A 27,216-nucleotide genomic window follows, 5' to 3' on the forward strand; every position below is an offset into this window, starting at 1 on the left:
TCTATAATGCCTAAAAGACAAAAAAAAAAAATAGTATTTTCTAAGCCAACCTGAGCACACATCCAAAGTATCCATGACAAGTTCTCTTAGTATCAGGACTGATCAGAAAAAAGAAGCAGGAACATTTTTCATACCAGTACTGAATTGTATATTTAGTTTCCTGGAAGGACTTGATGGGAAAACTTTATTCAAGGCTCATTCACTGTAAACATTTGGGAAAATTAATAGGAGATTTCAGAGCTTTCATGTCTCTGGTGCCAGAAAACCTGCCATACCCACACTTTCCACACATTTTCCTTAGCAAAATGCTACACTGTTGTGCTGAGGAGACTTATGGCCTCTAATGGTCAGATAATGGACCACAATAAAAGTTATGGATCCCTAGCTAGAGTGTAGCACATGATCGTCGGCAAGCTCCATTATTAGGCCATTAAGATCTACAGGAAAGCTACATAATTGTCAATCACAAAAATGCAATTGCACGTATTCCTCTTATTTGAGAAAAATTCAATTTATTCAGAATGAGAGACACTTTTTCTACGTATTAAAGTTGCTATCCTTGAATTCTGCTTGTGTTTTTTATAAAGATTTCATGGCACAACTGTATTTTGTCAGTGAAAGTTGATGGTCTATAATTGCAGCTCTACATTGGATTTCAAAGTAATTAATTATAGTCTTCATGATTTCAAAATAAATGAAAGAACCACTAGGGGAAAATATAAAGAATAGAGTTGAATCTGCTTCAAAGTCCAAATGTTTCTTCTGTCTGCCCAGGTCATATTTCACAATGTGATACTTAATAGTTTGCAAGTGTCATCACATGACTAGGATGCATATTCCCACTTTAGGAAGACCTAAAACCCTTTCAATTACTAACATGATCAGTCATTAGAACACTGTCATAGGAATATTTCTTTAGAAATCAATAGCTCCCTGTCTTGTTCAGCCTTTAGGGACGCTTGGTATCTTAGCTGCTGGATTCTCCAGAAGCCACAGCCCTTTTAAAGAACAGAAAGTGTTTATGACTGTTTTTCTTGTTCAGCCCACTTCTGAGTGAGAGTCAATGTAGTAATCCATTATCTATTGTGTGTATTTAGGATGTGAGCAGGGACAGGGAGATTTGCATACCAGTCAAATGCTGAGGTTCTTAGGCTCTATTAAAATACTAAAATTGTCCCTCTTGACTGATTGGGAAGATTAGTTATACAAAAGCCTTCCATATTAATAGCAGTACAGTCCCAATCTGAGATAGTTACCAAGTTACCTTGTGTTTTCTTCATCCAATTAGCTCATTAAAGAAGTAGCTGCTTTATGCAGCTCATGTGGCAATTTAAATATATTATTTCAAATGATATTTTTTCTAACACAATAAATTAGATGGTAGAAGAATTTTAGTACATTTATAAACAAGTCTCCATGGCTGAGTCTCTTTATATCACCAAAGAATAAGCTACCTTCCTTCTTAATAACCCTGATTACTGGTGGAAGGAGATCCAAGGTAGTTATAACTATGAAGATGAGTTTCTTACACTGTGGATTAGTTATATTTAAATGAAAATTTTAATATATTTATTTGTTTATTAAAAAAGTGTTCTTTTCTGTTTTAAAATTTATTTTTCTTATTTTACATATCGATCCCAGTTCTCCCTCCCTCCCTATCTCCCATCCTCCCATGCCCCTTGACCCCCCTCCCATCCCATCCCCCCCCCACTCCACAGGGAGGGTGATGACTTCCAGGAGGGGCCAACAAAATCTATCAAGTCATTTGGAGTAGGGAATAGCCCTCCCTCCTGCCTCTAGGTTAAGGGAGTATCCCTCCATAGGGAATGTGCTCCCAAAGTCCTTTTGTGAACAGGGATACATCCTTGTTCCACTGTCAGAGGCCCCTTAGACTGCCCAGGCCTTCTAACTGAGACCCATGTTCAGGGGGTCTGAGTCAGTCCCATGCTGGATTCCCAGCTATCAGTCTGGGGGTCCATTAGCTCCTCCTTGTTCACGTCAGCTGTCTCTATGTGTTTCTGTAGTCTGGTCTTGTCCTCCCTCTGCATCTGGATTCCACCAGTTCAGCTCAGTATAAAACAGTGTTCTTTAAACAAATTTCTTAGTGGATTTTCACCATTTTATGCTTAAAGGTTTAACTGTAGTTCCATAGAATTGTTGCCAACTTTCTGGTTAAAGGGTGAGTGGCTCATTATTTTAGATATGCAATAAAGAGGCTGATCAGCTGTTTAATTATTTGAAGGAGAGTGAAGGAGAGAAAGCATATGGGAGAGTAAAACAATACAGCCAGTACAATTCTTTTAGAAGTTGGTTTTCAAGCTCCAAGTCACTGTATAATGATATGTGTGTAATTACGGTTATCATCCAAAGGCATTCAGAACGATAACTGTAATGTTTCTAGAATATTACAAAGTAGAGTCATTCTGCTTCAAGTTATTATAGCAAAGCACGCATACCCTTCCCCATTCTATACTCAAAACTTAGCTTGTGAGAGTGCAGAGTTGTAAAACTAGAGGAGGCTAATTTTCCCTTGGAACAACTAGTTTACATTTTCTTATTGGCTCTGAGCCATGTATACTGGGAGTCATACTGCACATTATGCCTTTTCTTTTTCTCCTCACAGCTAGGAATCTTGTAGGTAGGAAGCCAATTGTGGTGACCCATACTTGTAATCCTAGCATGATCTGATGCAGTGGAATTGCCCTGGGTTTGAGACCAACATGAATTTTAGAATGGCACCAAGTTAGCCCTATAGAGGATAAAAGAAAGACTTCAAACTGAAGAAAGGGATAATTACATCCAAGAGGAGACAGTGTAAAATAGCAACATTAGGTGAGTGATTAAACAAAGGAAGACCAGGGAAAGCAGTGAAATCAATATGATGACAGGAATCAATATACATCTTTCAATAATAACTTTGAAATCAGTGGTTTCAATTCCCAAATCAAATGACAGGCAGACTGAACTTAAAATAGAAGCTGCCTTAAAGTGGAAATGTGGCCAAGGAAACTCCAAACAAACGAAACACATATTTGCTATTCTAATATATGATAAAGTCTAATAAAATAGGTTTCATACCAAAACTAATCAGAAAACATAAGGAAGGTTGCTTCATGGGGATTGAAGGAAAAATACATTACAATGACATTACAATTGTCAATGTGTATGTGCCAAGCTCAGGTTTACCCAGCTTCACAAAACAAATATTTCTAGAGGAAGAACACCAGGTTAATCCCAACACATTAATATTAGGTGGCTTTAATACCCCACTTTCACCAATAAACATATCATCCAGACAAAAATATGAACAAAGAAATAATAGATCTAAATAACACCACAGATAGAATGGACTTCTCGTATCTACAGAGCGTCCCATCCACACTGTAGATAGTATGCATGGAACATTTGTTACAACAAACCACATATTGGGACACAAAGTAAATGTCAACCAACATAGGAAAATTGAAATAATTCCTTGTAACTTATTTGATCACAGTGGAATAAAATTTCAACAGTAATAGAAACCACAGAAAATATATAGTCATAGAGATTGAACAATAACAGTACTCTGTGATAGATAAAGAAGTGAAGGAATGTCTTTAAAAACCAAAATTTCTTTTAATTTAATGAAAATAAATACACAACAATGGATACAATAAAGGGAATTTTATAATTCTTCTATATAAAAATGTCAGCAAGAACATAGGTAAACAAAGTCAATCAAGAAGAGAGAAGAATTAAGTAGATACATCACAAGCAATATTGAATAAAAAAGAGCCCCACTCCACTCCAAAACCCCAGGACCAGGTGGATTAACTTCAGAATTTAATCAGACTTTAAAAAATGAAACCAATTTTTCTCAAACTATTCTGTCAAATAGAAGAGGAAATAAATGCTTCCAATTTTTTTTAATGGAGCCAGCCTACACTGATACCTAAACCAGATAAACACACACACACACACACACACACACACAAATAAAATTGTAGGACAACATCCTGATGAACAAAGATGCAAATTCTCAGATACTTGCAAACTGAATTCAAGAACACATCAAACCACCACAATCAAACCAGCATCATCTCAGAAATTCATGGATGATTTATCATTCAAATATACAAAATGATAATCCATTCACATAAATAGTCTTTTGGACAGAAAGCACATGATCATCTCATTAGATGAAGAAGAGGCCTTCGATAAAATTTAACATCTCTGCATGGTAAAAGTCCTGGAGTGTCTAGGGATATTGTGGAATAGAATATTTGCTTAACTACGTAAAGATGTGTTGTATTTGTGTCGCAGAATAATTGTATAACTGTGTAAAGTTTAGCTATGTTAAACTATGCGTTACATTTGTCTATGCTGCATTTGTTTAACCATATAAAAATGTGTTGCTGTTTCGCCGTGCTTGCCTAAGACACTGGATTGGTCTAATAAGAAGCTCAATGACCAAGGGCTAGGCAGGGGAGAAATAGGTGAGGCTGGTGGGCAGAGAGAAAAGGGGAGCCAGCCAAGAGATGAGTTCAGTTTTAAAAACACTAGCTAGAAACAGGCCTAAGCTAAGGTAGATCATTCATAATTAATAATAAGTCTCAGTGCATTTGTTTGTGAGTAAATTCCAACTGCTTAAGGATATGAGGGTTATTTCTCAACATAATAAAATGAGAACAACATGAGATGCTTCTCCTAAAATTAAAAATGTGACAAATATGCCCACTTTTCATATTTCTATTCAATACAGTGCCTGAAGTCTTACCCAAAGAAATAAGACAAGAGAAGATGATAAAGGAATCCAAGTAGGAAAGAAGCTGGTGTCCATTCTTACAGGTGATAGGAGTAGATACATCAAAGATTTTAGAGAAGCCACAAAGAAGTTCCTTCAGCTGATAAACACATTTAGCTAAAGAACAAGTTACAAATTATCACACAGAATCAGTAGACATTTTACACACTACCAACAAACACACTGAGAAATAAATCAAGGAAATGATCTACCTCTAAAACAGTTAACAACTATCCTGGAATAAATCTAATCAAGGGAGTGGAAAACTTGCACAATGGAAATGCTAGGTTTCTGAAAAAAAGAAATGGAAGAAGAAACTAGAAAAGGAATGAGGAATGACTTCATAGATTGCTCATTGATTGAGGGGATCAATATTGTGAAAATGGCCACCTTACAAAAAGCAATCTGAGAGCCAATGCATTAAAATTCCAGTGCACAGAAAATGAAAAAAAATATTAAAATCCGTATGAGAACACAAAAGACCGAGTTAGCCAAAACAACCCTGAGCAATAAAAATATTGATTAAGTTCTATTAAATAACCATAGTAATAAAAATATAGCACTGGCATTAAAAAGGCACATTTATTAATGGAATAGAATTGAGGCTCCAGATGTAAGCCCATGTCCTTCAACCACTTCACTTTTGACAGAGGCCCAAAATGCACATTGGAGAGAAAAATAGCCCCCACGACAAAGACAAAGAATGCTGTGCAAGATGTATAGCTACATATATAATGGATATAGATACTTATCTCTCACCCTGAACAATTCTCAACTCAAAGAGGTTCAAGAAATTTACAGGCAAAAACATATGAAAATAGTATTTCCAGATGCTCTTGGGTTCAGAGGCCAAGAACTGAGTACACTTGCATATTAACAATAAGTATGTTGAGTTATTAACTTAAGTGCTTAGACTTTGTTGTTAAGGTATTCCAAATAAATTTTGTCCTAATAAAATAGTTACAAAATGTGAAAAAAAAAGATTTATACACAAAATCTGATAGAGAATGAAGTAGGGAATATGCCTGAACTTATACACACAGGAAAGGACTTTCTTAATAGGACTCTAGAAACACAGGTATTTATACCAACAGTTGATAAATGGGACTTCATGAACTGTTTTACTACAACTGTTTTAATACAAAACAGTAATAACTGAGTAAAGTGTACAAAATGGAAGAAAGTTCTTTACCAGCCATACATCTGATAGAGGGCTAGTGCCTAGAATGCACAAAGAACTAAAAACTCTACCTTAATAATATAAACAACCAATCAAAACATTGGGAATAGAACTAGAGTGTCAAAAGAAGAAATGCAAATACCCGAGAAATAAATTTTGAACATTTTCAACTTCTTTAGCATCCAAGTTAAAACTACTTTGAGATTTCGTCTTTATCCAGTCAGAATGGCTAAGACCAAAATCTAACCAAACAAACTACTAACCAACCAAACAGAAAGGCCACAAACTAAATGACTATAAATGCTAGTGTGATTGTGGGAAGAGGGGGACATATTCACTCTTGGTGCGAGTGCAAATTGGTGCAGCCACTGTGGATATCAGTGTGGAGGTTCTTAAAAATGCCAAAGTAGATCTACAGTTTGATACAGCTACAGTGCTCCTGTGTGTGCATCCAAAGGACTCTCTATCCTGCTGCAGAGATACTTGTTTATCCATGTTCACAGCTGCTCTAAGTACAACAGCTAGAAAATAGCCTAGCTGTTCATCAATGAATGATGAACAATACAAATGTGTAAAGAAAAGTAAAATTTGAAGATAAATGGAATGGTGTTGGAAAAATAATTTTCAGTGAGGTAATCTAGACCCATAAGATAATTGCCATGTGCTCTTGATACAGATATTCTGGCTTCAAATGTTGAGCTATATGTGTACCCACAGAATCAAGTAAGTAGTAAGGTCCATGTGGGGAGTTCTCAAGGGAGATAAGAGAATATAAGTGGTATGAAGAGAGAATGAGAAATAATGGGACTAGAAGGGTTCTGTAAGGAGGGTTGGGGGGGGACAGAGCATAGAGGGTGTATGGGAAGAACATACACCAAAGACCTTTGAAACAGCTGTATACAAACCTATTGTAGAAGCTTCATAAAGCATATGTATACATAAATAAAAAGTTTAAAGGGAGCTGCCTTGTGACAGGGAGACAATGCCTCTTACAGGCACCACTCTGTATCAAATGATGGGATTCCCAAAGGTGGGAATCTCAAGGTTTTGTTCAGTGAGGTCCCATAGACCTCAGAACATTACACGTTAGTGCCATTGCTCTTGGTTGCCCTCTGTGACTTCATGTAAGACCCTATTGATGAATATACCAAATACTTGAATCCGACAGTAGAGACTGGTATTGACCTATAAAGTTTATCCCTCCTGGATAGTTTTCATAGTGCTGGGAGATACTGTGCATGATACTGGGGGAGTAATCAATCATCAGTCTTGCCTACCTGTGAACCATGTGTGCTACAACAGTGAGTGGCCTGGAAGACATGTAATAGTGGCAGAGTTATTTGGGGAGTACTTTCTGAATGGATTTAAGTCTTGCTGAACAAGATAGAGCTCATGCATTGCATGGTTAATGAGACTAAGAAACTGTGAGTGCATAGGTCATAGGCCCTAGGGGAGAACCTATTATTCCGCTAAATGTACACAGTCTTAAAGCACTTCCTAAGTACTTATCTTTATAACCATAGATGAGTGCTTTTCACCACCCTGTCAAAGAAGCTTATTTTTGCCATAGATGGAAATGAACATAGAGAATCAGAGAGGGCCCTAAGCAGGACACACACACACACACACACACACACACACACACACACACACACACACATCACGCCTCTCTCAAATCTTCTAGGAATAGGGAACAGAAAGATTATTAGAGCCAGAGTAGCAGTGTTTACCATGACAATACAAAGGCAGTTGCACGTATAAACTCATAATGGCTGCTACAGCATTCACAAGACCTGTGAAAGATCAAACCAGACAAGAACCCTAGCATAAACTCGAGAGAGGGCATGCCACAGAGTCTAGTCCTACCCTTAGCTTTGGAGCAACTAATGGCTACTGAGCAGGGGTGTGTGTGTGTGTGTGTGTGTGTGTGTGTGTGTGTGTGTGTGTGTGTGTGTGTGTGTGTGTGAGTTTTCTTCAGAGATGCAGCCTGGAAAGTCTATCCATGCTCCGGTAGATAACCTAAACCCAAACACATATTGCAGCACTAAGTGAACTCAGTGGATTTTATAAAAAGAACACAGAAATGGGAGTGAATGCTTGTGAGGGAACAAGGGAGGAGTTGTGATGGAGGGATAAGGACGGATTTAACAAAAAAATAAACTATATGATGCATGAAATTCTCAAACAATAAAGATAACTGAAATGCCAGGAGACAGGAACCCACCCACGCCCTTAAGGCGGAGGAGGAGACAGAGATCCATGCGGGTCTGGGGTTTTCTGCCCTGGGTCCGGAGTAAAAAACGCAGGCCTGCCTGGCACCACGAGGTAACAGGCTTATGAACCCTATTACAGTGAACAAATACAGGGTGGGCTATGGAAGAGAGAAAGGCAGAATGTTTCGTGTTCTGTGGGAAGAGGCACACCTGAAGGTGGAAGGCAATGAGAAGAGGGCTGAAGCGGCCGGCTATGGTTATATCTGGGCCTGAGCTGCCGCCAAGGGCCATGTCTCTGCCCATGGCCTGCGGCAACTGTGCTCCATGCTGCTATCTGTGGCTCCTGTTACCGATGAAGGCTGAGAGGATAGGGCTGCGCAGAGTTGGACCTGCCCCTCATTGGCTGCAAAACTAGGGAGAGCTGGTCCTACCCGCTAGCAGCTGCAGCCCTGTAGAGAGCCAGTCCCTGCACCTTGTCTGAACAGCCTGGCAGCTGTGTTGAGTTGTCCCTAAGGGTGAGAGAGTAGGCAGCTGACTCCTCCCCCAGTCTAAGAGGCCTGGGTGAGGGAAAGATGCCCCCAGGGTGGTGACCTGTGGCAGGTGGCAGAGCTGACCCAACCTTCACCAACTGTAGCACCAGGGAGAGCCGGCCCCGCCCCTGACCTGGACAACAAGGTAGAGTTGACCGTGCTCACATTGGTGAGGACGAGCGAGACCCGAGGCTGTGAGCATGGGAGAGCTAGACCCACTCACTACTCATATGTCACGCGGCCTCGAGGGTGGTGGAGAGAGCCACTCCCACCCCCACCCTCTCATCACAGGCGTGAGAGCAGGCTCCTGGGGCATGTGATTCGATGAACAGACCTGCTGCAGTACTCAGGAGAGCGGGCCCTATACCTTGCCGGGGAAGCATCGTAGTGCTGACCCTGCTGGCCCGCTGTGGTTGTGCGGGTGAGGGAACGATGCCCTCCCCTCTCGCCCCTCGCCACCTGAGGCATGTGAGAACTGACCCTGCCCCTCACCGGATGCAACACTCAGAAGAGCGAGCCCCGCCCCTCACCTGGGCAACACGGTAGAGAGGTTCCCATTGACAGGGATGTTGGTGAGCTGGCCCGTGTGAGAATCTGGTCCTGTCCCTCATTTGCCATAAGGTAGCATGGGCGAGAGAGCAGGTCTCTCATGCCCTGTATTGCCTTCGGGAGGTGGGAGAGCTCCCTCCAGTCACAGGGGTGAGGGAACTGGCCCGGCCTCACTCCAGTTGCAGCACTGGGCAGAGTGGCCCCTATATCTCACATTGGCAACACAGTAGAGCTGCCCCTGGTGGTGTAGGTGTAGGCAAGACAGCTTGATATGAACATAGCGGTATTATTCCACTGCATTTCTCACTAACACGAAACCGTCAGTGTCAATGTATTGCTCTGCAGGACTTCAACTCACCAGCGTGAACACAACAGCTTGATAACCTGCCCGTCTTTAGCACCTTCCTTCAACTCTTCCATGTTCTTAGCCAGTTCAGTGAAAGTAAAGGATTTCTGGTGACAATATGAGTATTGAGCACTGAGAATGTCTCAAAAGAGTTTACTCCTATAATATGTTTTACTCTGGGGTCCCACCTCCTCTGTCCTGACCCCTTCAAAGGACATGGAAGCTATTTCCTGTGAGAGGAAGTCCCTCTGTCTTGCTCACAGAGCCCATTGCCAATGTCAAGGCATAGACTTATCATCATTCCTTGTCTGTGGAGGGTGTAGCTAACTTGTTCCTGTTAGGCTATGGGGCTGCTGTCTTTGGTCTTGAGGGAGATAGGGCATGGACAGGTAGCTAAAGAACAACAATTATAAGGAGCTGAAGAAAACTTTCCATATTAGAATAAATTGTAAGGTATAAAATATTTTGGTAGTCATACTATATTTAACATTTTCACCAATAAGGTGTTGATTTGTATTAGAAAATAGCAAACACAATGAGAAGCTTAAAATGCACACACCTATTTTCCTCCACATTGACCAGCGACTAACGATTAGACTGGAAAAGGTGGGCGGTAGGTAAGCCATGCACCATTCTGTAGAACTGCTCTATATTAAAGGCCAGCAAAATTAGATTAAGGTTTAGGGAGGAATGTAAATTTTGTTAATAAGGTTTCTATATTTAATTCAAATCCAAACACCCTGTGGGCCTATTGATGATAATCCCATTTAATCTTGCAAAAAGCTTTCCTGGTATCAAGGGATCCAGCTCACTGCTGCCCTTTATTACCTAGGAAATGAAGAATTTTTGTAAATCTTTTCCTCGAGGTAGTATAAATGTAGTGGTAGAATTTTAACGCTTTTTTTTTTTTTTGGAATAAAAAAATTCACGGTGCTGTAAGGAACTTACAAATAAAAATATCACCAAGTTTAGCAGGCAAAAGGGTACATGTAATGATTAAAAAAAACAATTATTAAAATGACTATGAATCAATTCAAGTGAGATGTTATATATGAATGCTATATGTAAATACCCAATACAAGTTCATCATTTGGTATGGGAAAAGCTCCAAATCTCTTGAAAGAACTTGCTTAAAAAATAAGAAACTTTGCTACTCAGGTGAAGAAAGCTCCCTGGCATCCTTAAAGGTTCCCCCCTCTTTGCTTCCAGAAGCTTGACCATAGACTTCCTTTACCTTCTCTCTCTCTCTCTCTCCTTCCTTCCTTCCTTTTAATTATACCTCTTTATTCTGCAGCCTCTCTGGGGCTCTCAGGGTATATTTTAAAATTCTACATATGCTTATTCACTTTTTTGTGTGTTAACTGTGTCATTCTTGAACAACATGCTTAGCAATCCTGTATTCATCTTCCTTGGCATTTCGGACATGTGTGTGCACATGCGTGAGTGTGCGTACACACACACACACACACACACACACACACACATTCTAAAGCCTCAAATGCTAACAACCCTTCCTAAATGTTGTTATGAATAAAGCATAAAGGATGTAAGATTTAGAACCAGATGAATGTACGTATACTGCAATCCCCTCCTTTCTGACCAAACCAATCCATCTACATATTAAACTTTTGTCTTTATTACCCTTATCATTTCTTCTCTCATTGTCATTAGCACCAACTATGTAACACTGATTCACATATTTAAAAGATTAGGACAATATAAATACCTACCCTCTTCACTAGACAAGGACCCTAATGACCGCAGACATTTGCTCGTCTTATTCAACACACACATCTAACACTTTGAATACTGCCACCAGGGTTCTGGAATTATGTTTCCAGCCAATGTTTGCTGAATAAATGAATGACTGAATGAATGAGTAGATGATATTTTGGGTTACAGCATATAATCAGTCAATATTGGTTCTTATAGCAAAACCAATAAAATTGATATTCTTTGGGATATTTATTTGTTAAATGAAATTATTTTGAATAATTCCACAGCCTGTCTAAATTCATATATATTTCACTGGATATTGGAGAATTAACACCTATCAGTAAAGTCTGGAAGACTTGTGTTACAAGACAGCCCATCTATGTAATACTGCTTGACTATCATACCCAGCTTCTATCTTTTCCTGCTGTAATTATTACACATAAAACAGTACACACAAATTCATACAAAACTTTTTTTTTGTATGTTAAAACTTTGCTTCATTTGAAAACATTGACTTAGCACATATAGCAAAGACTAGAGTTCACTGAAACTGCAGAGTATATGGACAGCTGAGTTCAATTTCTTCTGGTTGCAGATGCATTTTGAAGTGTTTCTGCATTTGACCTTCCTTTAAAGGAAGACTTAACAACGTGCAACATGGAAACTCTTTGATTCTGTTAGTCCAATGGAGTAGCCATGCATTTGGTAATCTGTGTTGGATAATATCATTGTGGATTAAATTTTAACAAAGGAGCACACTATAATTCATGGCACTTCCAGGCTCGGTGCATGCCTTCTATTAAAACAATTCCAATATGACAGAAGCAAAGTCATACGAAGGCTTGCTTTGAGCGCACTCTTTCAGGTCCCACACAATATGGTTTCCTTTTCATTGCTTAGAGAGTCCCCTCATTAGGAACCATGCTCATATACATCCTGGCCCCAGTAGAGCCTCATTTCTGACTGACACATGCAAACCACAGTGTGACAGCCGACCAACTTGCATGGTACCTCTCCCTGACATCAGGCAGAGGAAATTGAAAAGCCATTAATTCCTACTTGTGTAAATAGCAGCTTTTTGAGACTCTCTTTCCTCATCTAAGCTAGTGGAGCTGATCTCACTGGGTGACTATGAGGTTTGTAGCTGTATGAGGATTTCAAGTGTTCTTGGCAATCAGAAACTCCAATGATTTTAAGTAGTTTTTATAATTCTCGGAGCAAATCCTTTAACTCCCAGCTCAATATCTCTGCATACTTCTTTGAAGTTCTCACTGAAAAAAGAAACAAAAAACCAGAAAAAAACAAAGCACCATCTACTGTCCTCTCCTCCATCGGAGCACCTTTCCCATGAAGCTCCGAGACTGGACTGTAGCACAAAGTGATTTTCTCTGAACCCACAGTTGTAATTTTCCATATCATTCTTTTTAAAATGCAGTGTTTTCTAGTGTCACTGGTAGTCTTCTTTTATATTGTATCTTTTTATGCAGTTATTTTATGATCAGAGTTGGTTAGCTAGAAGGAAAATGCAACAACAGCAATAGCAAAAACAAGAACAAAGCAGCCAAATTGAATTGAGATATCCACCCACCCCCACACCTGGTCAGAGATTTTGAGGGCAGAGGCCACTTACTATATTTCCTTGTTTCCTTCTATGTCTTAAATCAGAGCTTTGAACATAAACCTGAAGTCTATATAGAAAAGAGCAATAACTAATTAACATAACCTTACAGCTGAGAGCAATGGGCTTCCTTCCTAGAAACTAAAGAAATAAAAAAGACATTAGACGCAGTAATATAAAGCAGTCCAGTCAGGAGCCAACTGATGCTAGAACTGAAATTTCCGTGACCAGAGCTCCTTGTCGGAAACGCTGTTGCCAAAAGCTTAAGTCCTGGAAGGAAAGCTACCTCTCAGCAAGTGGAAAGAACAGCTGTAGATGGTCCTCACTGGTAATGGGTAGCCAGGAGAGTACAGCTGACTGTCTAGGTCTTTCTGACTCCTGTGATGCAGTAAGAAGGTGCAGGAATAGCAAAATAAGAAATCATATGAAATCACACACACAAACACCAAAGAGTGAATATTCACTAAAGACCTGTATAGTTATGTAAAAGTTGTTTCAGTTTGCTGCCTTCTGCTGTGATAAACACCACAACCAAAAGCAACTTGGAGAGGAAAGAGTATATTTGGCTTAGAAATCCCAATTACGATATAAGGAAATTAATTGTAATAAAATGTTTAATGAAACTCGATACCTCCAAATTGTTGTCACTTCAGAATTCAACCTATATAAAACTCTCACACCAACCTACCTACATGAGCCTACACCAAATCTTAGAAATTTGACATGATTCTTTCCTTTAGAATAGTAGGCACATGTGGGCGGTCAATGGGCATATATGCCCATTGGCTTTGAGTTTGGATTGCGCAGGTCTTGGGTATATGCAAGCCCTTTCCGAATTAACCTACCTAAATATCTGCTGTCACTTTATTGTTATGCTGCCATGATAGTTAAAGTATAATCATAAGTTGCACAGGAAATTATGACACATTTCCTTCAAAGTAGGCAGCCTGTCAATTGTTAGCTTGTATCTTCTTAGAAGCTCTAAAGATACCACAGAGTGGTTTCAAACTACTATTCAGGTGTCTTTCCAGGAGTATTCCTTCAGTGACACACTTGTGCCAGTTTTAGCCTCTATGGATTTTGAAATGCAAAGAAAAAAGTAACTAGTCCTCTGACAAACAGTTGTTTTCCCTGAAACACAGAACTCTAAGTAGAGATTACCTAAGACTTGTGTGTAAGATTTTTTTTTTTGTGGCTAAGGTAAATAGCTAGTCAGCTTATGAAAGTAGAGAAGATGTATTTCCATTTTAGCAGATTCTGCATGGATTACTATCCTTCCAACTGGCTTACATTAGAGCCATCTCAAGAAAGTCGCAGATTATGGAGTCACATGTGCTGTGGTTCTGGGTAGACAGACAAGTAAATTTGGTTGAACAAATTTGAAGGGGGAGGCTTTCATCGCTTTAAAAAATTAATCAAAGACCTCATTACTTCAATATTGAATATATATAATTCAAGGATGTCTTAATATTATTGAAATAAGAATAAAATAAGTGAAAAATAGATAATCTGAAGCAGTTTATTCAAAGTCTATTGTTCTTGTTTCCTGGGTTTTAAATCGAGGAGATCTTTGCTGTATGTGAGAGATATCACTCTTACTACTTACCTTTTTATGGGTCTAGGAAATCTGATTCTGTCTGGTTTCGATTTCCTTTTGATCTACTGATTTTGTCTCTGCCATCTTTGCACAGTGGGAGCAGAGTCTTTCCCATCATTTCATTATGTGAGAATTATTTTACGGCTGCAGTTTTAGGCTGTGTTTTCATAGCAGTCAGATGTAGCATCCGAGGTAGATTACCCCTTATTCAGGCAGGTGCCTAATGCACATTTATTGTGTTTTGTGTTTTTGATACTTAGGCAATTCTTATATCTCATGCCTAAGCTTGATTTAGAGGTCTGTGTTCATTCCTTAGGCTATAAACATGTCAAATTCCTATAGAGAGGTCACTAACCCTGCATGGGATTGTAGACACAGAAAACCTGATTTTCACCCTTATATAAAGAGAGGACTTACTTTACCTGGTTTTGATTAGAGACCTCAACTTTCTACCAGCACAATCTTTGTTTCCCAAATAGATGTGGCTGAGTGGCTCTTGTAATGTTTCTATTAATAAATCTATCGCCAGTCACTTACAGTATACTATCATGGGAACCCTTGTGTGGGGTGTTAGTCCTATTAGCCTGCCACCCAAGGCAACTTCTTATGCAGAAATGATCTACAATGCCCCAGGGGAATCACCCTGTGGCAGAAATAGCCCTAGCCCTCCAGTCATGGAGCCCCAAGCTGCTGTCTCCTTACCCTAAGCAATGGATCCATCCATCATTCGAAAGCACTTGTGTTATATTTTCCACATATGTGATGTGTATGATGTGAAGTGGGCATTTAGTTTAACAGTGACCCCTCCTGACACTCGGTGGATTGTCATAGTACTTGTTTTCTGCAAGTCTTCATTTCTGAGACAGTACAGATATTATGAGACTTTGTGAACATTTTTTTAATTTTTGTTGCTATGAGTAAAATGATACCAATCATTGAGATGTGGAATTGTGACTTACGAATCTGGTTCGAAACCTAGTTATAAATGTATTTGTGAGAAGTCACCAGAACAGAATCACTGTCCCCCATAGAAGAAGGAATGGTGTGCTCCTCCAGTCCTCCGTTCCCTTCTCTTATTAACATGGTTTTATTCTCTGTAGATGGTTAATTTAGTTGGGCTGGTTGATGAAAAAGCAGCAGCTTTTTTTTTCTTTTGTAGGCAGACAAAATTTGCTGTATTTTCAGGATAGAAAATAGTCCTAACTGAGAGCAATACCCAAGTAAATGCTCTTCCTGTAGTCCTAGGCAGAATCCAGGGAGAACATCTGGTTGGGTATGATCAATAGATGACCATCCCTTCTAGTCAGAATAGTGACACACATATGCATTAGTACAAATCACACATCAATGGGATTTTGGTTATGAGTCTAGTATTTACATTGCATCAAATCAGATCTTTTATTTTTTTATAACTCAGTTTAAGATTATTTTATCTCTGGACTAGTTCACCAAAGACTATCTATCTAATCATTTTGTACCACCTATTTTACAGATATGGAAAGATAAAAATGTACACACTACCACAAAACACTTATTAAAAAATATATAGCCTTGTTATCAACAGACATCATCTGCTTTCCTAGCTAGTGTGCCAAGGGAAGCATTAATTTCTCTTTGCTACAGATTCTTCAAAGAATAGTAATGAGGCACTTATCTCATTGGCTGTTTAAACCAATATTTATTTTTATTTTATGTTTATGAGCATTTTGCCTAAATAAATGTATGTGGATAACATACATTCTTAGTACACACAAGGGCAAAAAGAAATTATTAGATTCACTGGAAATGGAGTTTCAGAGGGTTGTGACTCTCTTCATGGTTGTTGGGAACCAAAGCTAGGTCCTTTGCAAGATCAGCAAGAGTTTCGAAGCTAAGTGCCCAGCCATTTCTCTAGCCTTATATAGAGCCATATTAAAGAGGGAATGAAATAACACATGTCAAGCTTATGGCTCTACTTGGCATATATAATATTAGTTATTTTAACTAGCATTAAAGGTTTCATTAAACCAGCCACCAGATATATTTGAAGACCTTAAAGAATATTTGATAGACTGTTGGAAAAAAATCTAAGTCATTGGAGGATAACACCATTTTCAGTAGCACTAAGTAGTTGCATTGGTATACAAAGTGAACCATTGGCACTACTAACAATAACCTGTTTGTCAGTTTAATTATGTATTTTAAAACTCTAAGACTGTAAATTAATCTTTGAGGCTAGCGCCTTTAGAAGAGGAAAAGAAAATCTAAACGTAGGTATTTCTGATGACCTAAACTAAAATTTGTAACCTACAATGCCTAGATAGATCTGCCATATTCTAGAACTTACAGCAAAAACAGAGTGGCATTTGGATGGTTACTAGGGTAATTTTGTTGGTACTGTGATGTGTTTGTAGCTCTAAATGGTCAAAATTAGGCTATTGCATAGTTTTATTTATTTGCATTTTCAGTCTGGCCATTCTATTTAGGAAGTAATAATGAGATAATAGTTGTCAGTTCATGAAATTTTGACAGCAATGGGGCAGTCCTGCCTCAGCTACATGAGAGTTTTGATTCAGAATCAGTTATTCACTGCTGTAAAGACATCTTTTTACACTGCACAATGAATATGTCTAGACAATTTATACCAACAAAATGACCTCCTTTAATATTAACGCTTAACACATTTATTCAAGACATGTCATCAAAATGAACTGTCTGCTCTTTTAACTCTTGTACTTTCTGAAGTTATCCTTTCCACTCATTTTTATTCAAAATGGGAAGTTGCAGATGAAAAGCTGCCACGGAATAAAAGAGGAGCTTTGGTAGTAACCAGCTACTGGTATTTGCATACAATTTGGCTTATGTTTTTACTCCATGGAACAAATAGGGCTTGTTATAATGCCCTGATGTCTGACAGCTTTTCTGTTAAAGAAATGACACAAGTCTGAAAACTCTTTACCGCTCTATTTCAAGTGACAAATAAGACTTGACTTGTTATAGAAAGTCAAGATGTTCACTTTGGGTATCTCAGGTTCGCCTCCCTCAAATTTCTTACCCCAAATAACAATTCTTAATCAGGGCAACCTTGGCTCCACCATTTGGCCATGCCTAGAGGCATTTATGAAACTGTGATGCAAAGTGGATGAAGCTGTGCTACTGGCTTTTAGTGAGCAGAGTCCAGGGAAGTGCTAAAGATATGCAAGGCAGCCTGTCAAAACAAAGAGTTGGCACAGTCTGCTCCAAAATAGAAATGCTTCCAAGAAATCCTTGTCTAAAATATATCTACGTACCTCCTTGTCTCAGCTTATAGACTTCAAATGTTAACATGGGATTACTTAATCTCTACTTAAAAAATATTTTAATTATTTTATGGTCTCTCTCTCTCTCTCTCTCTCTCTCTCTCTCTCTCTCTCTCTCTCTGTGTGTGTGTGTTTGCATGTGCACATGAGGAGGTCCCTTCAGAGACTAGAGGTGTCATATCCCCCTGGAGCTGGTCATGTGTGTTGGGAACTGAACTTGGGTCCTTTGGTAGAGCAGCCAAGTGCTCTTAATTGCTTAACCCTCTATCCAGCCTCATGTCTACTCTTTAAAACAAACAAAAAACCTGAACATAATTTTAAGGAATTTTGGTCAAAATATTATAGCATTATTTGATGATTTTTAAAACAAAGTAACCCTCTCCACACATGTGTATATATTATATATGTATGTTCTCTCTTCAAAATGGTTTTTATATTATGAAAATGAAGATGGAATATTTTAAAATAATTTTATCAATTATTCTCATGAAAATAATCTAGAGAATTATTTATTTAAGTGTTTTACTGAGTTAGTAAGATGAGGCCTTTTACAGTATTGATTTCCTGGTTCTTTTGAAGTACACTGCTTATACCTCTTTAACTGAATGAGTACAGCTTAAAGATGAACAGTTGAATGAAATCTTCTTACTGACCTTCTTCTTACTGACCTATGAGCAGGATTGCAGGCTCTTTAGGGATATGCAAGTTGTATTGACTCAGAGAAATAGCAGTTATCTCTCACTCTCTCTCCCTCTCATACACACAAACACACACACACACACACACACACACACACACACACACACACACACACTTCTAAAAGGCCTAGGCTGAGTATATACATTTCTTTGTTTCTTTGTGTCTCTGTGAAGTGTGTGTGTGTGTGTGTGTGTGTGTGTGTGTGTGTGTAAACCAAACATAAAATACTTTCCTAGACAATTTTCTATTGAGCATCCAAGTTGTGTGGAATGTTCCATTTCTAACTCTTAAGTCAATTTATGGGAGGGGTGTGTAAAAGCACTTTACAGAAGAGAACCCACGATCGCAATGCATCAAAGTTAAGCGGTAGCAGAGTTACCACTCTTGAAAAATCACATAAACATTTCACACATAAAATATTATTCATCGAGGAAACCCCCTCTATAGGGCTGAAAGATAACAAGTGTCATGAAACTCTGGAGTTCAGCTTTCTATCTTTTTTTTTTTTTTTTCTTGGAAAAAAAAATCACCCCTGAACTGGAATCATGAGTCATGTAGTAGAATGACAGCAAGGAGGGTGTAAGTGGTAGGAAAATGAGGCAATCTTAACCATCCACCTCTGCAATATCATTACCCACAAACTTGCCCTTCCCTTCATCCCCTTTTCCCCAAAGACCAACGTCCCATATCTGAACCGAGGGCAATGTGTGCTTTCTAACAGCTAAATCAACAAGGTCTCACATGAGTAGTGCTGTGCAGTGTGGTTGACTGATTTCATGAAAAACTAATCATGTATTCATCATTGAGATCAAACACTTCCCAAGTAATTATCATCCGAACCCAGTCGGGTAGGACGTGAGAAAGTGGTGCTGCTGATGTAATCAGTGGCTGAGCAGAGGAGTTCTCGGAGCTTTTGTAAACCTTGGGTTGGAAGGCTCAAAACTGAAATTGTATTTTATAATTAAGAAAGGCAGAGTTGGCAGGCTGCAATCCGGTCTTGCTATCGATCATAACAACTTTAGATTGCCTTTGGTATTTACTGGGATACATTTAAAATCGACGTTTCATGCGTGGTCTCTGCAATTTTATTTTTATCTCAAAAGGAAAAAGTGATGATTTTAAAAATTACACGATGATACCTGTTTGTGTTATCTATAGAGTCAAGTCACATCACTTCTATAGTCTTCTTATTTGAGCATTTATCTGTTTGATGAAGATGCATTGTACATCCTGAATTACATGTCATTACAAAATGATTGCTTACAAAAATATCGTGTTGTAGCTTTATGTCTGAGATTATAAATCCAGATGAATACAAACACATTCAATTCTTTATAGGGTTCTGCACTCTGATTTGTATTTGTCAGGTAGTATTTATTTTTATGTCTTACTTCCTCAAACAACTTAATGAGGAAGATAAAAAATATGACCCCCATTTCCAAACTAGCAAACCAAGCTACAGGCGTACTAAGCGCCTTTCTTAAGATCACAGATAATAAGGGGCAGAGTTGTGAGGACTCTATTCCAGTGGGTCTAGATGAAGATAGCCTCTTGACCACTTTCCTATGGTGCTTCCTTGGCAACTTGGAAACCTTGTTGGGTGGGGTTTTGGGCTATGAAGAAGTTTTCAAAGACCTACATGTCACAGACTTTGATACATTGAACAAATCTGAAAGACAGAAAAGGACACTGTGTGTATTTGGGAATTAGGCAAAGTTCAAAGCACAGCTCTGTTTGGTGACAAGTGCTTGAACTTCTCCAAGGTTCAGACATCTTGATTTGTGAGACAGGAGAATCCCTGGTGTCAGTTGTTAAAAGAAGAGCTAATATAGGCTGTGACTTGACCACTGCGCATGTAAAGAGGCAGAGCTTTGGCAATATCCTCCAACAGGTGCCAACAGTTAGCCAACCACATGTGATCTTCTTTGCATGACCACTAGACTCTAGGTACCAGCCAGAGAGGCCCTCAGAGCTTCTATCACAATTGTTCCATTGCTGGGCATGCCTTGTACACGCCAAGCAGCCGGAGAAAGCTCTTACCAATATGTCATGCACGTGGAAACATGCACATCACCTGAGCTTTAGCCAATCACACTTTCCCCAAATCATATAATACTTTTGAGAAGATGCTTCATCTAACTTAATATTGGTTCCAAATCTCAGTATATCCACATCACTTTATTATCAGTTCCTCCATTTGCACAATTTCCTTAGTGAAATTAATGATTCATGAAAAAAGCAAGCTAATAAAATCCTGGAAGAAGTTCTATAAAATAGCTTGGCCATGATATTTAAAGTATAGATTTGTTCCATAATACAAGATACAGATTTTGTAAACCTGAAAATTTACACTTTGTGTGTGAAACCACTGTAATTCTTCATTCCTATTTTATAAATTTATCTTCATTGTTCAAGATTAAGGAAAATTCAGTATATTTCCTTAATTGAGAAATTTGCCCTTCTTACTTTATTCTTACTTTCTCTCATTTATTGTTAACACTGACCAAACTCTATTCCATTTAATCACCCTAGATTTTACAGACTTTTTACAAATTTAACAGTACACCATCAACTATGCACCAGACAAATGGAAAGTACCATATATACTTTTACTTTTAAAAATCATTTCTATGAGAAATTCATGAATGCATTTTTATCATCCCCTCTCCTAACTCAGGTAAGATTTCCTCCCTTCCATATCCACTCGATTTTATTTCCTCTGTCTTTTTTAAAAAAAAATATTTACCATGCTCAAAGTTGCTACCCATATACTCTTGGATGTGTGACCATTCACTAGAGTGTGGTGACCACAGCATCTTTAACTAAAACCATTTTTTTCTTCTAGTAGCTACAAATGGCCAATATATCCCTATAAAGGGGTAAGACCTTGGGCCATTTGCCTTTCCCATGCTGGAGTTTTTTGTCTGAGTACATATGTGCAACTACCTTTCTGTGTCTAGGAAACACTTGTTTCTTGTATTCATCCCCTGGCTATTACACTCTTGCTGTCTCTCCTTCCACAGTGATCTGCAAGCCCTGGGAAGAGAGGGTGTGATATAGAATTCCTGTTTAGGACTGAGAGTTCGACAGTCTCTTATTCTCTACACTTTGAATAGTTGTGGGTTGCTTTGTTAAATACTGTATACACAGAAAGAAGCTTGTCTGATGAGGGTTGAGAGATGCACTAATATATTTAGTGATACTAATTATAGTAATAGGCTCTCCTTTAGGACCTGTCATCTGTCTAGTCACATTTCCTTGGTCCCAATAATAGTGCGAGGTATGGGTTTCATTTTATAGAGCAGGATTTATATCTAATAAGAAAGGGATTAATTTAATTACTCCCACCCTATGCATGCTACCACCGCACCAGTACCTTGCCAGGCTGTTTGAAGTATAGCTTAAATGATGCAGAGCTCAGTAAGACTGATGATTACATTTTCCCCTCAGGTGGCATCCATAGCACCCAGCCGGTAGGAATGATTGCCCGCTGGGTTTCCCACGTTCTTGTCCTAAGTGTCTTCAGAAACAGGGTCTTACTATCAAGTTCTAACAGACAATCAAGAGCATTGACAATAGCCTGTGATCTTTGAGGCTCTTGGGGAACTCACTAGCCAGTTAATTTTTTCACATTTATTTAGGATTAATAAGAAATTATCATTAGTTCGAAAATGCTGTTTTAAATACAGATATAATTTATGATGTTTCCTTTGGCTTTGAATGTTGTTTATTCAAAAATGTATTGTAGACATTTAAAATTATTCTTTGAAAAATTTCATACATGTGTACAATGTATCTTGGTCTTTTAAAACATATACAATACCTTACTAATTCTCTTAACTCTAACAGGTCCTATGGGAATGAGATTATTATCACACACATTTCTTGCTCTTTTGAGAAAAGTTACTTTTGGTTTCTCACAAAATGAAACAACTCTTTAAATGAGAAAGTCTTTTTTTTTTTTTTAAATGCATCATTTGCTGATGACTCACACCCATGTACCTTTCAGAAGTGGGAGCATGTAGCCTTGTTCATATGCATTCATGTTTATACCAAAGTTTATATTGAATCACTATTGATTATCAACTTATCTTGTTAATAAAATGATGGATGAAAACATAATGGGAAACATGGACTGCATTTCTCACCCAGAATTTTGAGAAAACACGCCCTTGAAGATAACAGACTACCGTACATAATTTTAGAAGTATACAGAAGAGTATCTTTACCCAAATTGTCCTATTGGTTGTCTCCTAAAACAATGGAAATAAATGTTTTTAATATTTAAAAGTATAAGTATGAAGCAAATAATTCACCTGGCAAGATGGAGGAGAAGGTAGAAAAGTGTGCCCATAAGGCTTGTGGCTTGAGTTTAATTGCCAAATCCCACAAGGTGGCAGGAGAGAACTGCCTCCTTAGAACTGTCCCCTGGCCACCCCATGCATGCAGAGTGAATGCAGGTACAACATTTACCATCAACTGGAGATTAAAAGGTTGTTATAAATCTTATCCCCATTTGTGAAGAGATTATATTATAAAGCATGATGTAATGCAGTACTTAAGGAGCATGGATGGTATGGACATGTCAGCATTGACACTTGTGTAGATGCAGCCTTGGAAATGTCTTATTTGGTTAGTTTTCTGAATTCCAACACAAGGCATTGGGCTGCAGAGATGGCTCAGCTGCTAAAGACTAGGCTCGCAACCAAAAGACAACACAAGGCATTGGATTCTTTCTATGTTCTTTCTAGCATTTATTTCTTGTTCATTGCCATTTGGCACTGTGGCTCTTCTGGTGAAATAGTTGGGTTTTCTCTGAGGTGTCCCCCAAGTACATGTCATTACAACATCTGCATAACTGAAAACTCAAGAGATTGGGTCTTAGTCTATTGGGACCAACTACAATCGAAACTAAGACAAAACTAGGAAAGATTAAATTCCTCACCTGTCAGTGGAATGCTTTAAGTGTGACCTAATGGGCCATACAACTAGTGGCATGAAGACAGAGGTGCTAAGAGTATTGGAACTGTCTGGGGCTTGCTTACCCAAGAGGTTTCAGGGAAGAACTTTTGTGTTGCCAAAGATCATTCTTGTGATATTTTGGTGAAGAATGTGGCTGCCATTTGCTCTTGCCCAAAGAGTCTGCCTGAGGCTAAAAAGAAGAATTTTGGATTAATTTTCTTGGCAGAAGAAATCTCCAAACAGTCGAATATAGACTCTATTGTATGGATATCAGTGGCAACCCTAATGAAAATTTATAATGAAAAGTAACAAGTTGAACATGTTGAATTAAAAATAAAATACCAATGCCTAGCTGTTTTCAGGACTATAGCTCTATAGTCAGGGATGGTGATGCCTCCTGAAGTTCCTTTATTGTACATGGTTGTTTTGTCTATCCTGGGTCTTTTGTTTTTCCATATAAATTGAGATTTATCCTTTCAAAGTCAGTGAAATATTGTGCTGGGATTTTGATGGGGATGGCATTGAATCTGTAGATTGCTTTTAGGAAGATTACCAGTTTTACTATGTTTATACTACCTATCCAAGAACATGGGAGAGCTTTCCATTTTCTGGTATCTTCTTTAATTTCTTTCTTTAAAGACTCAAAGTTCTTATTATATAGGTCTTTCCCATGTTTGGTAAGCGTTACCCCAAGATACTTTTTATTGTTTGTGGCTATCGTAAAGGATGTTTCTCTGATTTCTTTCTCAGCTCATTTATCATCTGTATATAGTAGAGCTACTGATTTTTTTTTTTTGAGTTAATCTTATATCTTGTGACAGGCAGCTCTAAATGGAGGCCTAGTAGAGAGGCCATTGTGTGAAGCTGTGAAGTTGAAGCCTAGATTGCCTTGGAGAATCCAAGGTGTTAGAGATGCCAGAATTGTAGGGTACCCAAGGAGGAGAGCTTCTCACAGGAAGTGGAAACATTCCAAGGTAAAGGAATGTATTGCAGACAACAATACATGAAAGGAGTTGGAGATGAGAACCCTTTGACATCAAACATGGAGATGCAGATTTGGAGTTCGCCCAGCTGGTTTTCAGTCTTGCTTTGGTCCAGTACTTCTTCACTATGTTCCTTTTCCTACATTTTAGAATGGTGCCATCATATGTTTTCTCAGTTTGATTTTATAGGGGACCATGGTTAAGAGATTACATGAATCTTAGACGAGACTTTGAACTTTTGAACATTTTTGATAGATCATGTGGGCGGGATAGCCCAACTGGAAGTTGGACTGAATGCATTTTGCTATGTGATGTAGTTAAAAGTTTTTGGGGGCCAGGGAGTGGAATGTGATGGTTTGAAAGAAAATGGCCCCCAAAGGGTGTGGCCTTGTTGGAGGAATTGTGTTACTGTGGGTACAGGCTTTGAGGTTTCATATGCTCAGGATACTGCCCAATGAGTCAGTTGACTTCCTGTTGCCTGCAGGATGTAGCGCTCTCAGCCCCAGCCCTATGCCTGCATGCAGCCATGCTCCCCATCTTGATGACAATGGACTAAACTTCTGCAACTGTGTTCTCATTATAAGACTTGCTGTGGTCATGGTGTCTCTTCACAGCAATAAAAACCCTAACTAAGACATGCAGCAAAAGGGGAAGGAAATATTACTGTTATAACAAAAGGCTAAAAACATTCAGTCAACTTGAAGGAGAGTTAGGAAGATTGTGGTGGGAGATGCAGGAGGCAAAGATAGGAGATATGTCAAGACTCTTTTGTCTGCTTTGAGCTTTAGACTAGACCACCACCAAATAACATGGAATGATAACCAGGGGTAGATTTCTGCTTGAATTTCTTAGAAGCACTTTTTGCCTTATCATTTAGTTGATTACTTTCTATTTTCTCCAGATTTCTTGTGAAACAAAATAAAAGCTCTGCCCTTGAGCACTTTTGGTGGTCACGCCTTGCTGTAAATGATGCCTTTCTTTTCTCAAGCCATCTTAGTTTTGAAGCTCCATTTGAGGATTCTGTGCTGCACTAACCCCATAATTTATCCACTGGGGATAAAATAAGAAAGTAGCAAATAAGGTTCTGTGTCTAATGTGATTTTTTTTTAATAAAATTGACTTCCTTATAGCCAGTGGCAGGTAAAATTTTGGTTATTGCCTATCATCTTAATTGCTTGATGACCTATTGGCTGATACTGGTAGAACTTTCTTTCTACTTTCAGTGGATTCTGAGAATGTTCACATCACCTCATTTCTAAGATCATACCCTTACAAAAAGGTCTAGTCCAGGATATGGGAGGTGGGGATATTTGAAAGCATATGCCATATTATCTTTGCAGAACTGTTTATGGGAGTATGGAAGACACTTCATGATAGGATATAGAATAAGTTTACTTCTGTCTACTGGAGTTGTCCCTCACATGTCTATTTACTATTTTTAAATCTGTTTCTTCTTCTTCCTTCCTTCCTCCTTCTCCTTTTTTTTTTTTTTTTTTTTTTTTGTTTTTTTTTTTGTTTTTTTGAGACAGGGTTTCTCTGTGGTCTTGGAGGCTGTCCTGGAACTAGCTCTTGTAGACTAGGCTGGTCTCGAACTCACAGAGATCCACCTGCCTCTGCCTCCTGAGTGCTGGGATTAAAGATGTGCACCACCACTGCCTGGCTTTAAATCTGTTTCTTAATGTAAAAGTTATCATTAGTAATTGCAAAACAATTTAAATAGGTCAGCACATCCATACACATTTTTATACATAACAGAATGTTTGAAGACCTATGTCAAATAAATATAAACAGGGAAGTGCAAATGAAACTATGAAAGGTTCGTTATTCTTTGGAGCTGTTGACAAAAATCAATATAAATCACTTATATTCATGGTAAAAAGAAATCACTGTTTTGTATTTAATACTCATAAGAGCAAAACTCCAAAAGTTTACCAGAATTGCTTTCACATTTGGTTTTAGACTAGGCTTTCTAAAAGACACACACACATACACACACACACACACACACACACACACACACACACACACACACCACACACACACACACAGAGACAGAGAGAGAGATAAAAAGAGAGTGACAGAGAAAGAGGGAAGAAAGGAGAGAGAGAGAAAACAAGAATATTAGATCTACTTACTATCGGTCTCATATCTATCTGTGCATTTGGGTATCAGTAGCATTTAGCTGCCTCATCTTTTAAATAGGAAATAGGAAGTACCAGAGTAATACAGATCTTCTGTATGTAGAAACTATTGCATGCTATCCATTTAGGTGTTATGTGCTCTGGCTTCTACAGTTTTGTAAATTCAGTGTTCAAAATCAGCCTTTGTCAAAGGACTTCAGTTCAAAATTGTCAGTACGTTTTGTCATCTGCACCCAAAATAGTAGTCCTTTACTGGTGTGCATTTATCTATCTGTGATTAGGTGATTTAGAAATGAACTAGCTTGTTTTTCTCAGCATTGGACACTCATGCAGGCTCCTATTTCTATTCCACAAGGTAACAGTCTCTTTGGCATATTCTTGAAGCTCATTTCATGTCAAGCTTGTGAATGCTTGATAGTCTGAGATCACCATCGCCCAATTGCAACTAGTCTTTCTTTTAGACACCCTTGCTTTGGGGAAAATAATCCCCCAGTTCAAGTTGGGAAAGGCTCCCTTTTACTACTTTGATTAGCCATCTTCCCTTATTCTTCCCTCAGTTTGTAAGGCAGAAGTTGCAGGGTCCTTTCTCACTTGCTTAATTTCCTGCATTGGTACTCT

Source organism: Phodopus roborovskii, unplaced genomic scaffold (genome assembly GCF_943737965.1).
Source record: "Phodopus roborovskii unplaced genomic scaffold, PHOROB, whole genome shotgun sequence".
Classification (NCBI taxonomy): domain Eukaryota; kingdom Metazoa; phylum Chordata; class Mammalia; order Rodentia; family Cricetidae; genus Phodopus; species Phodopus roborovskii.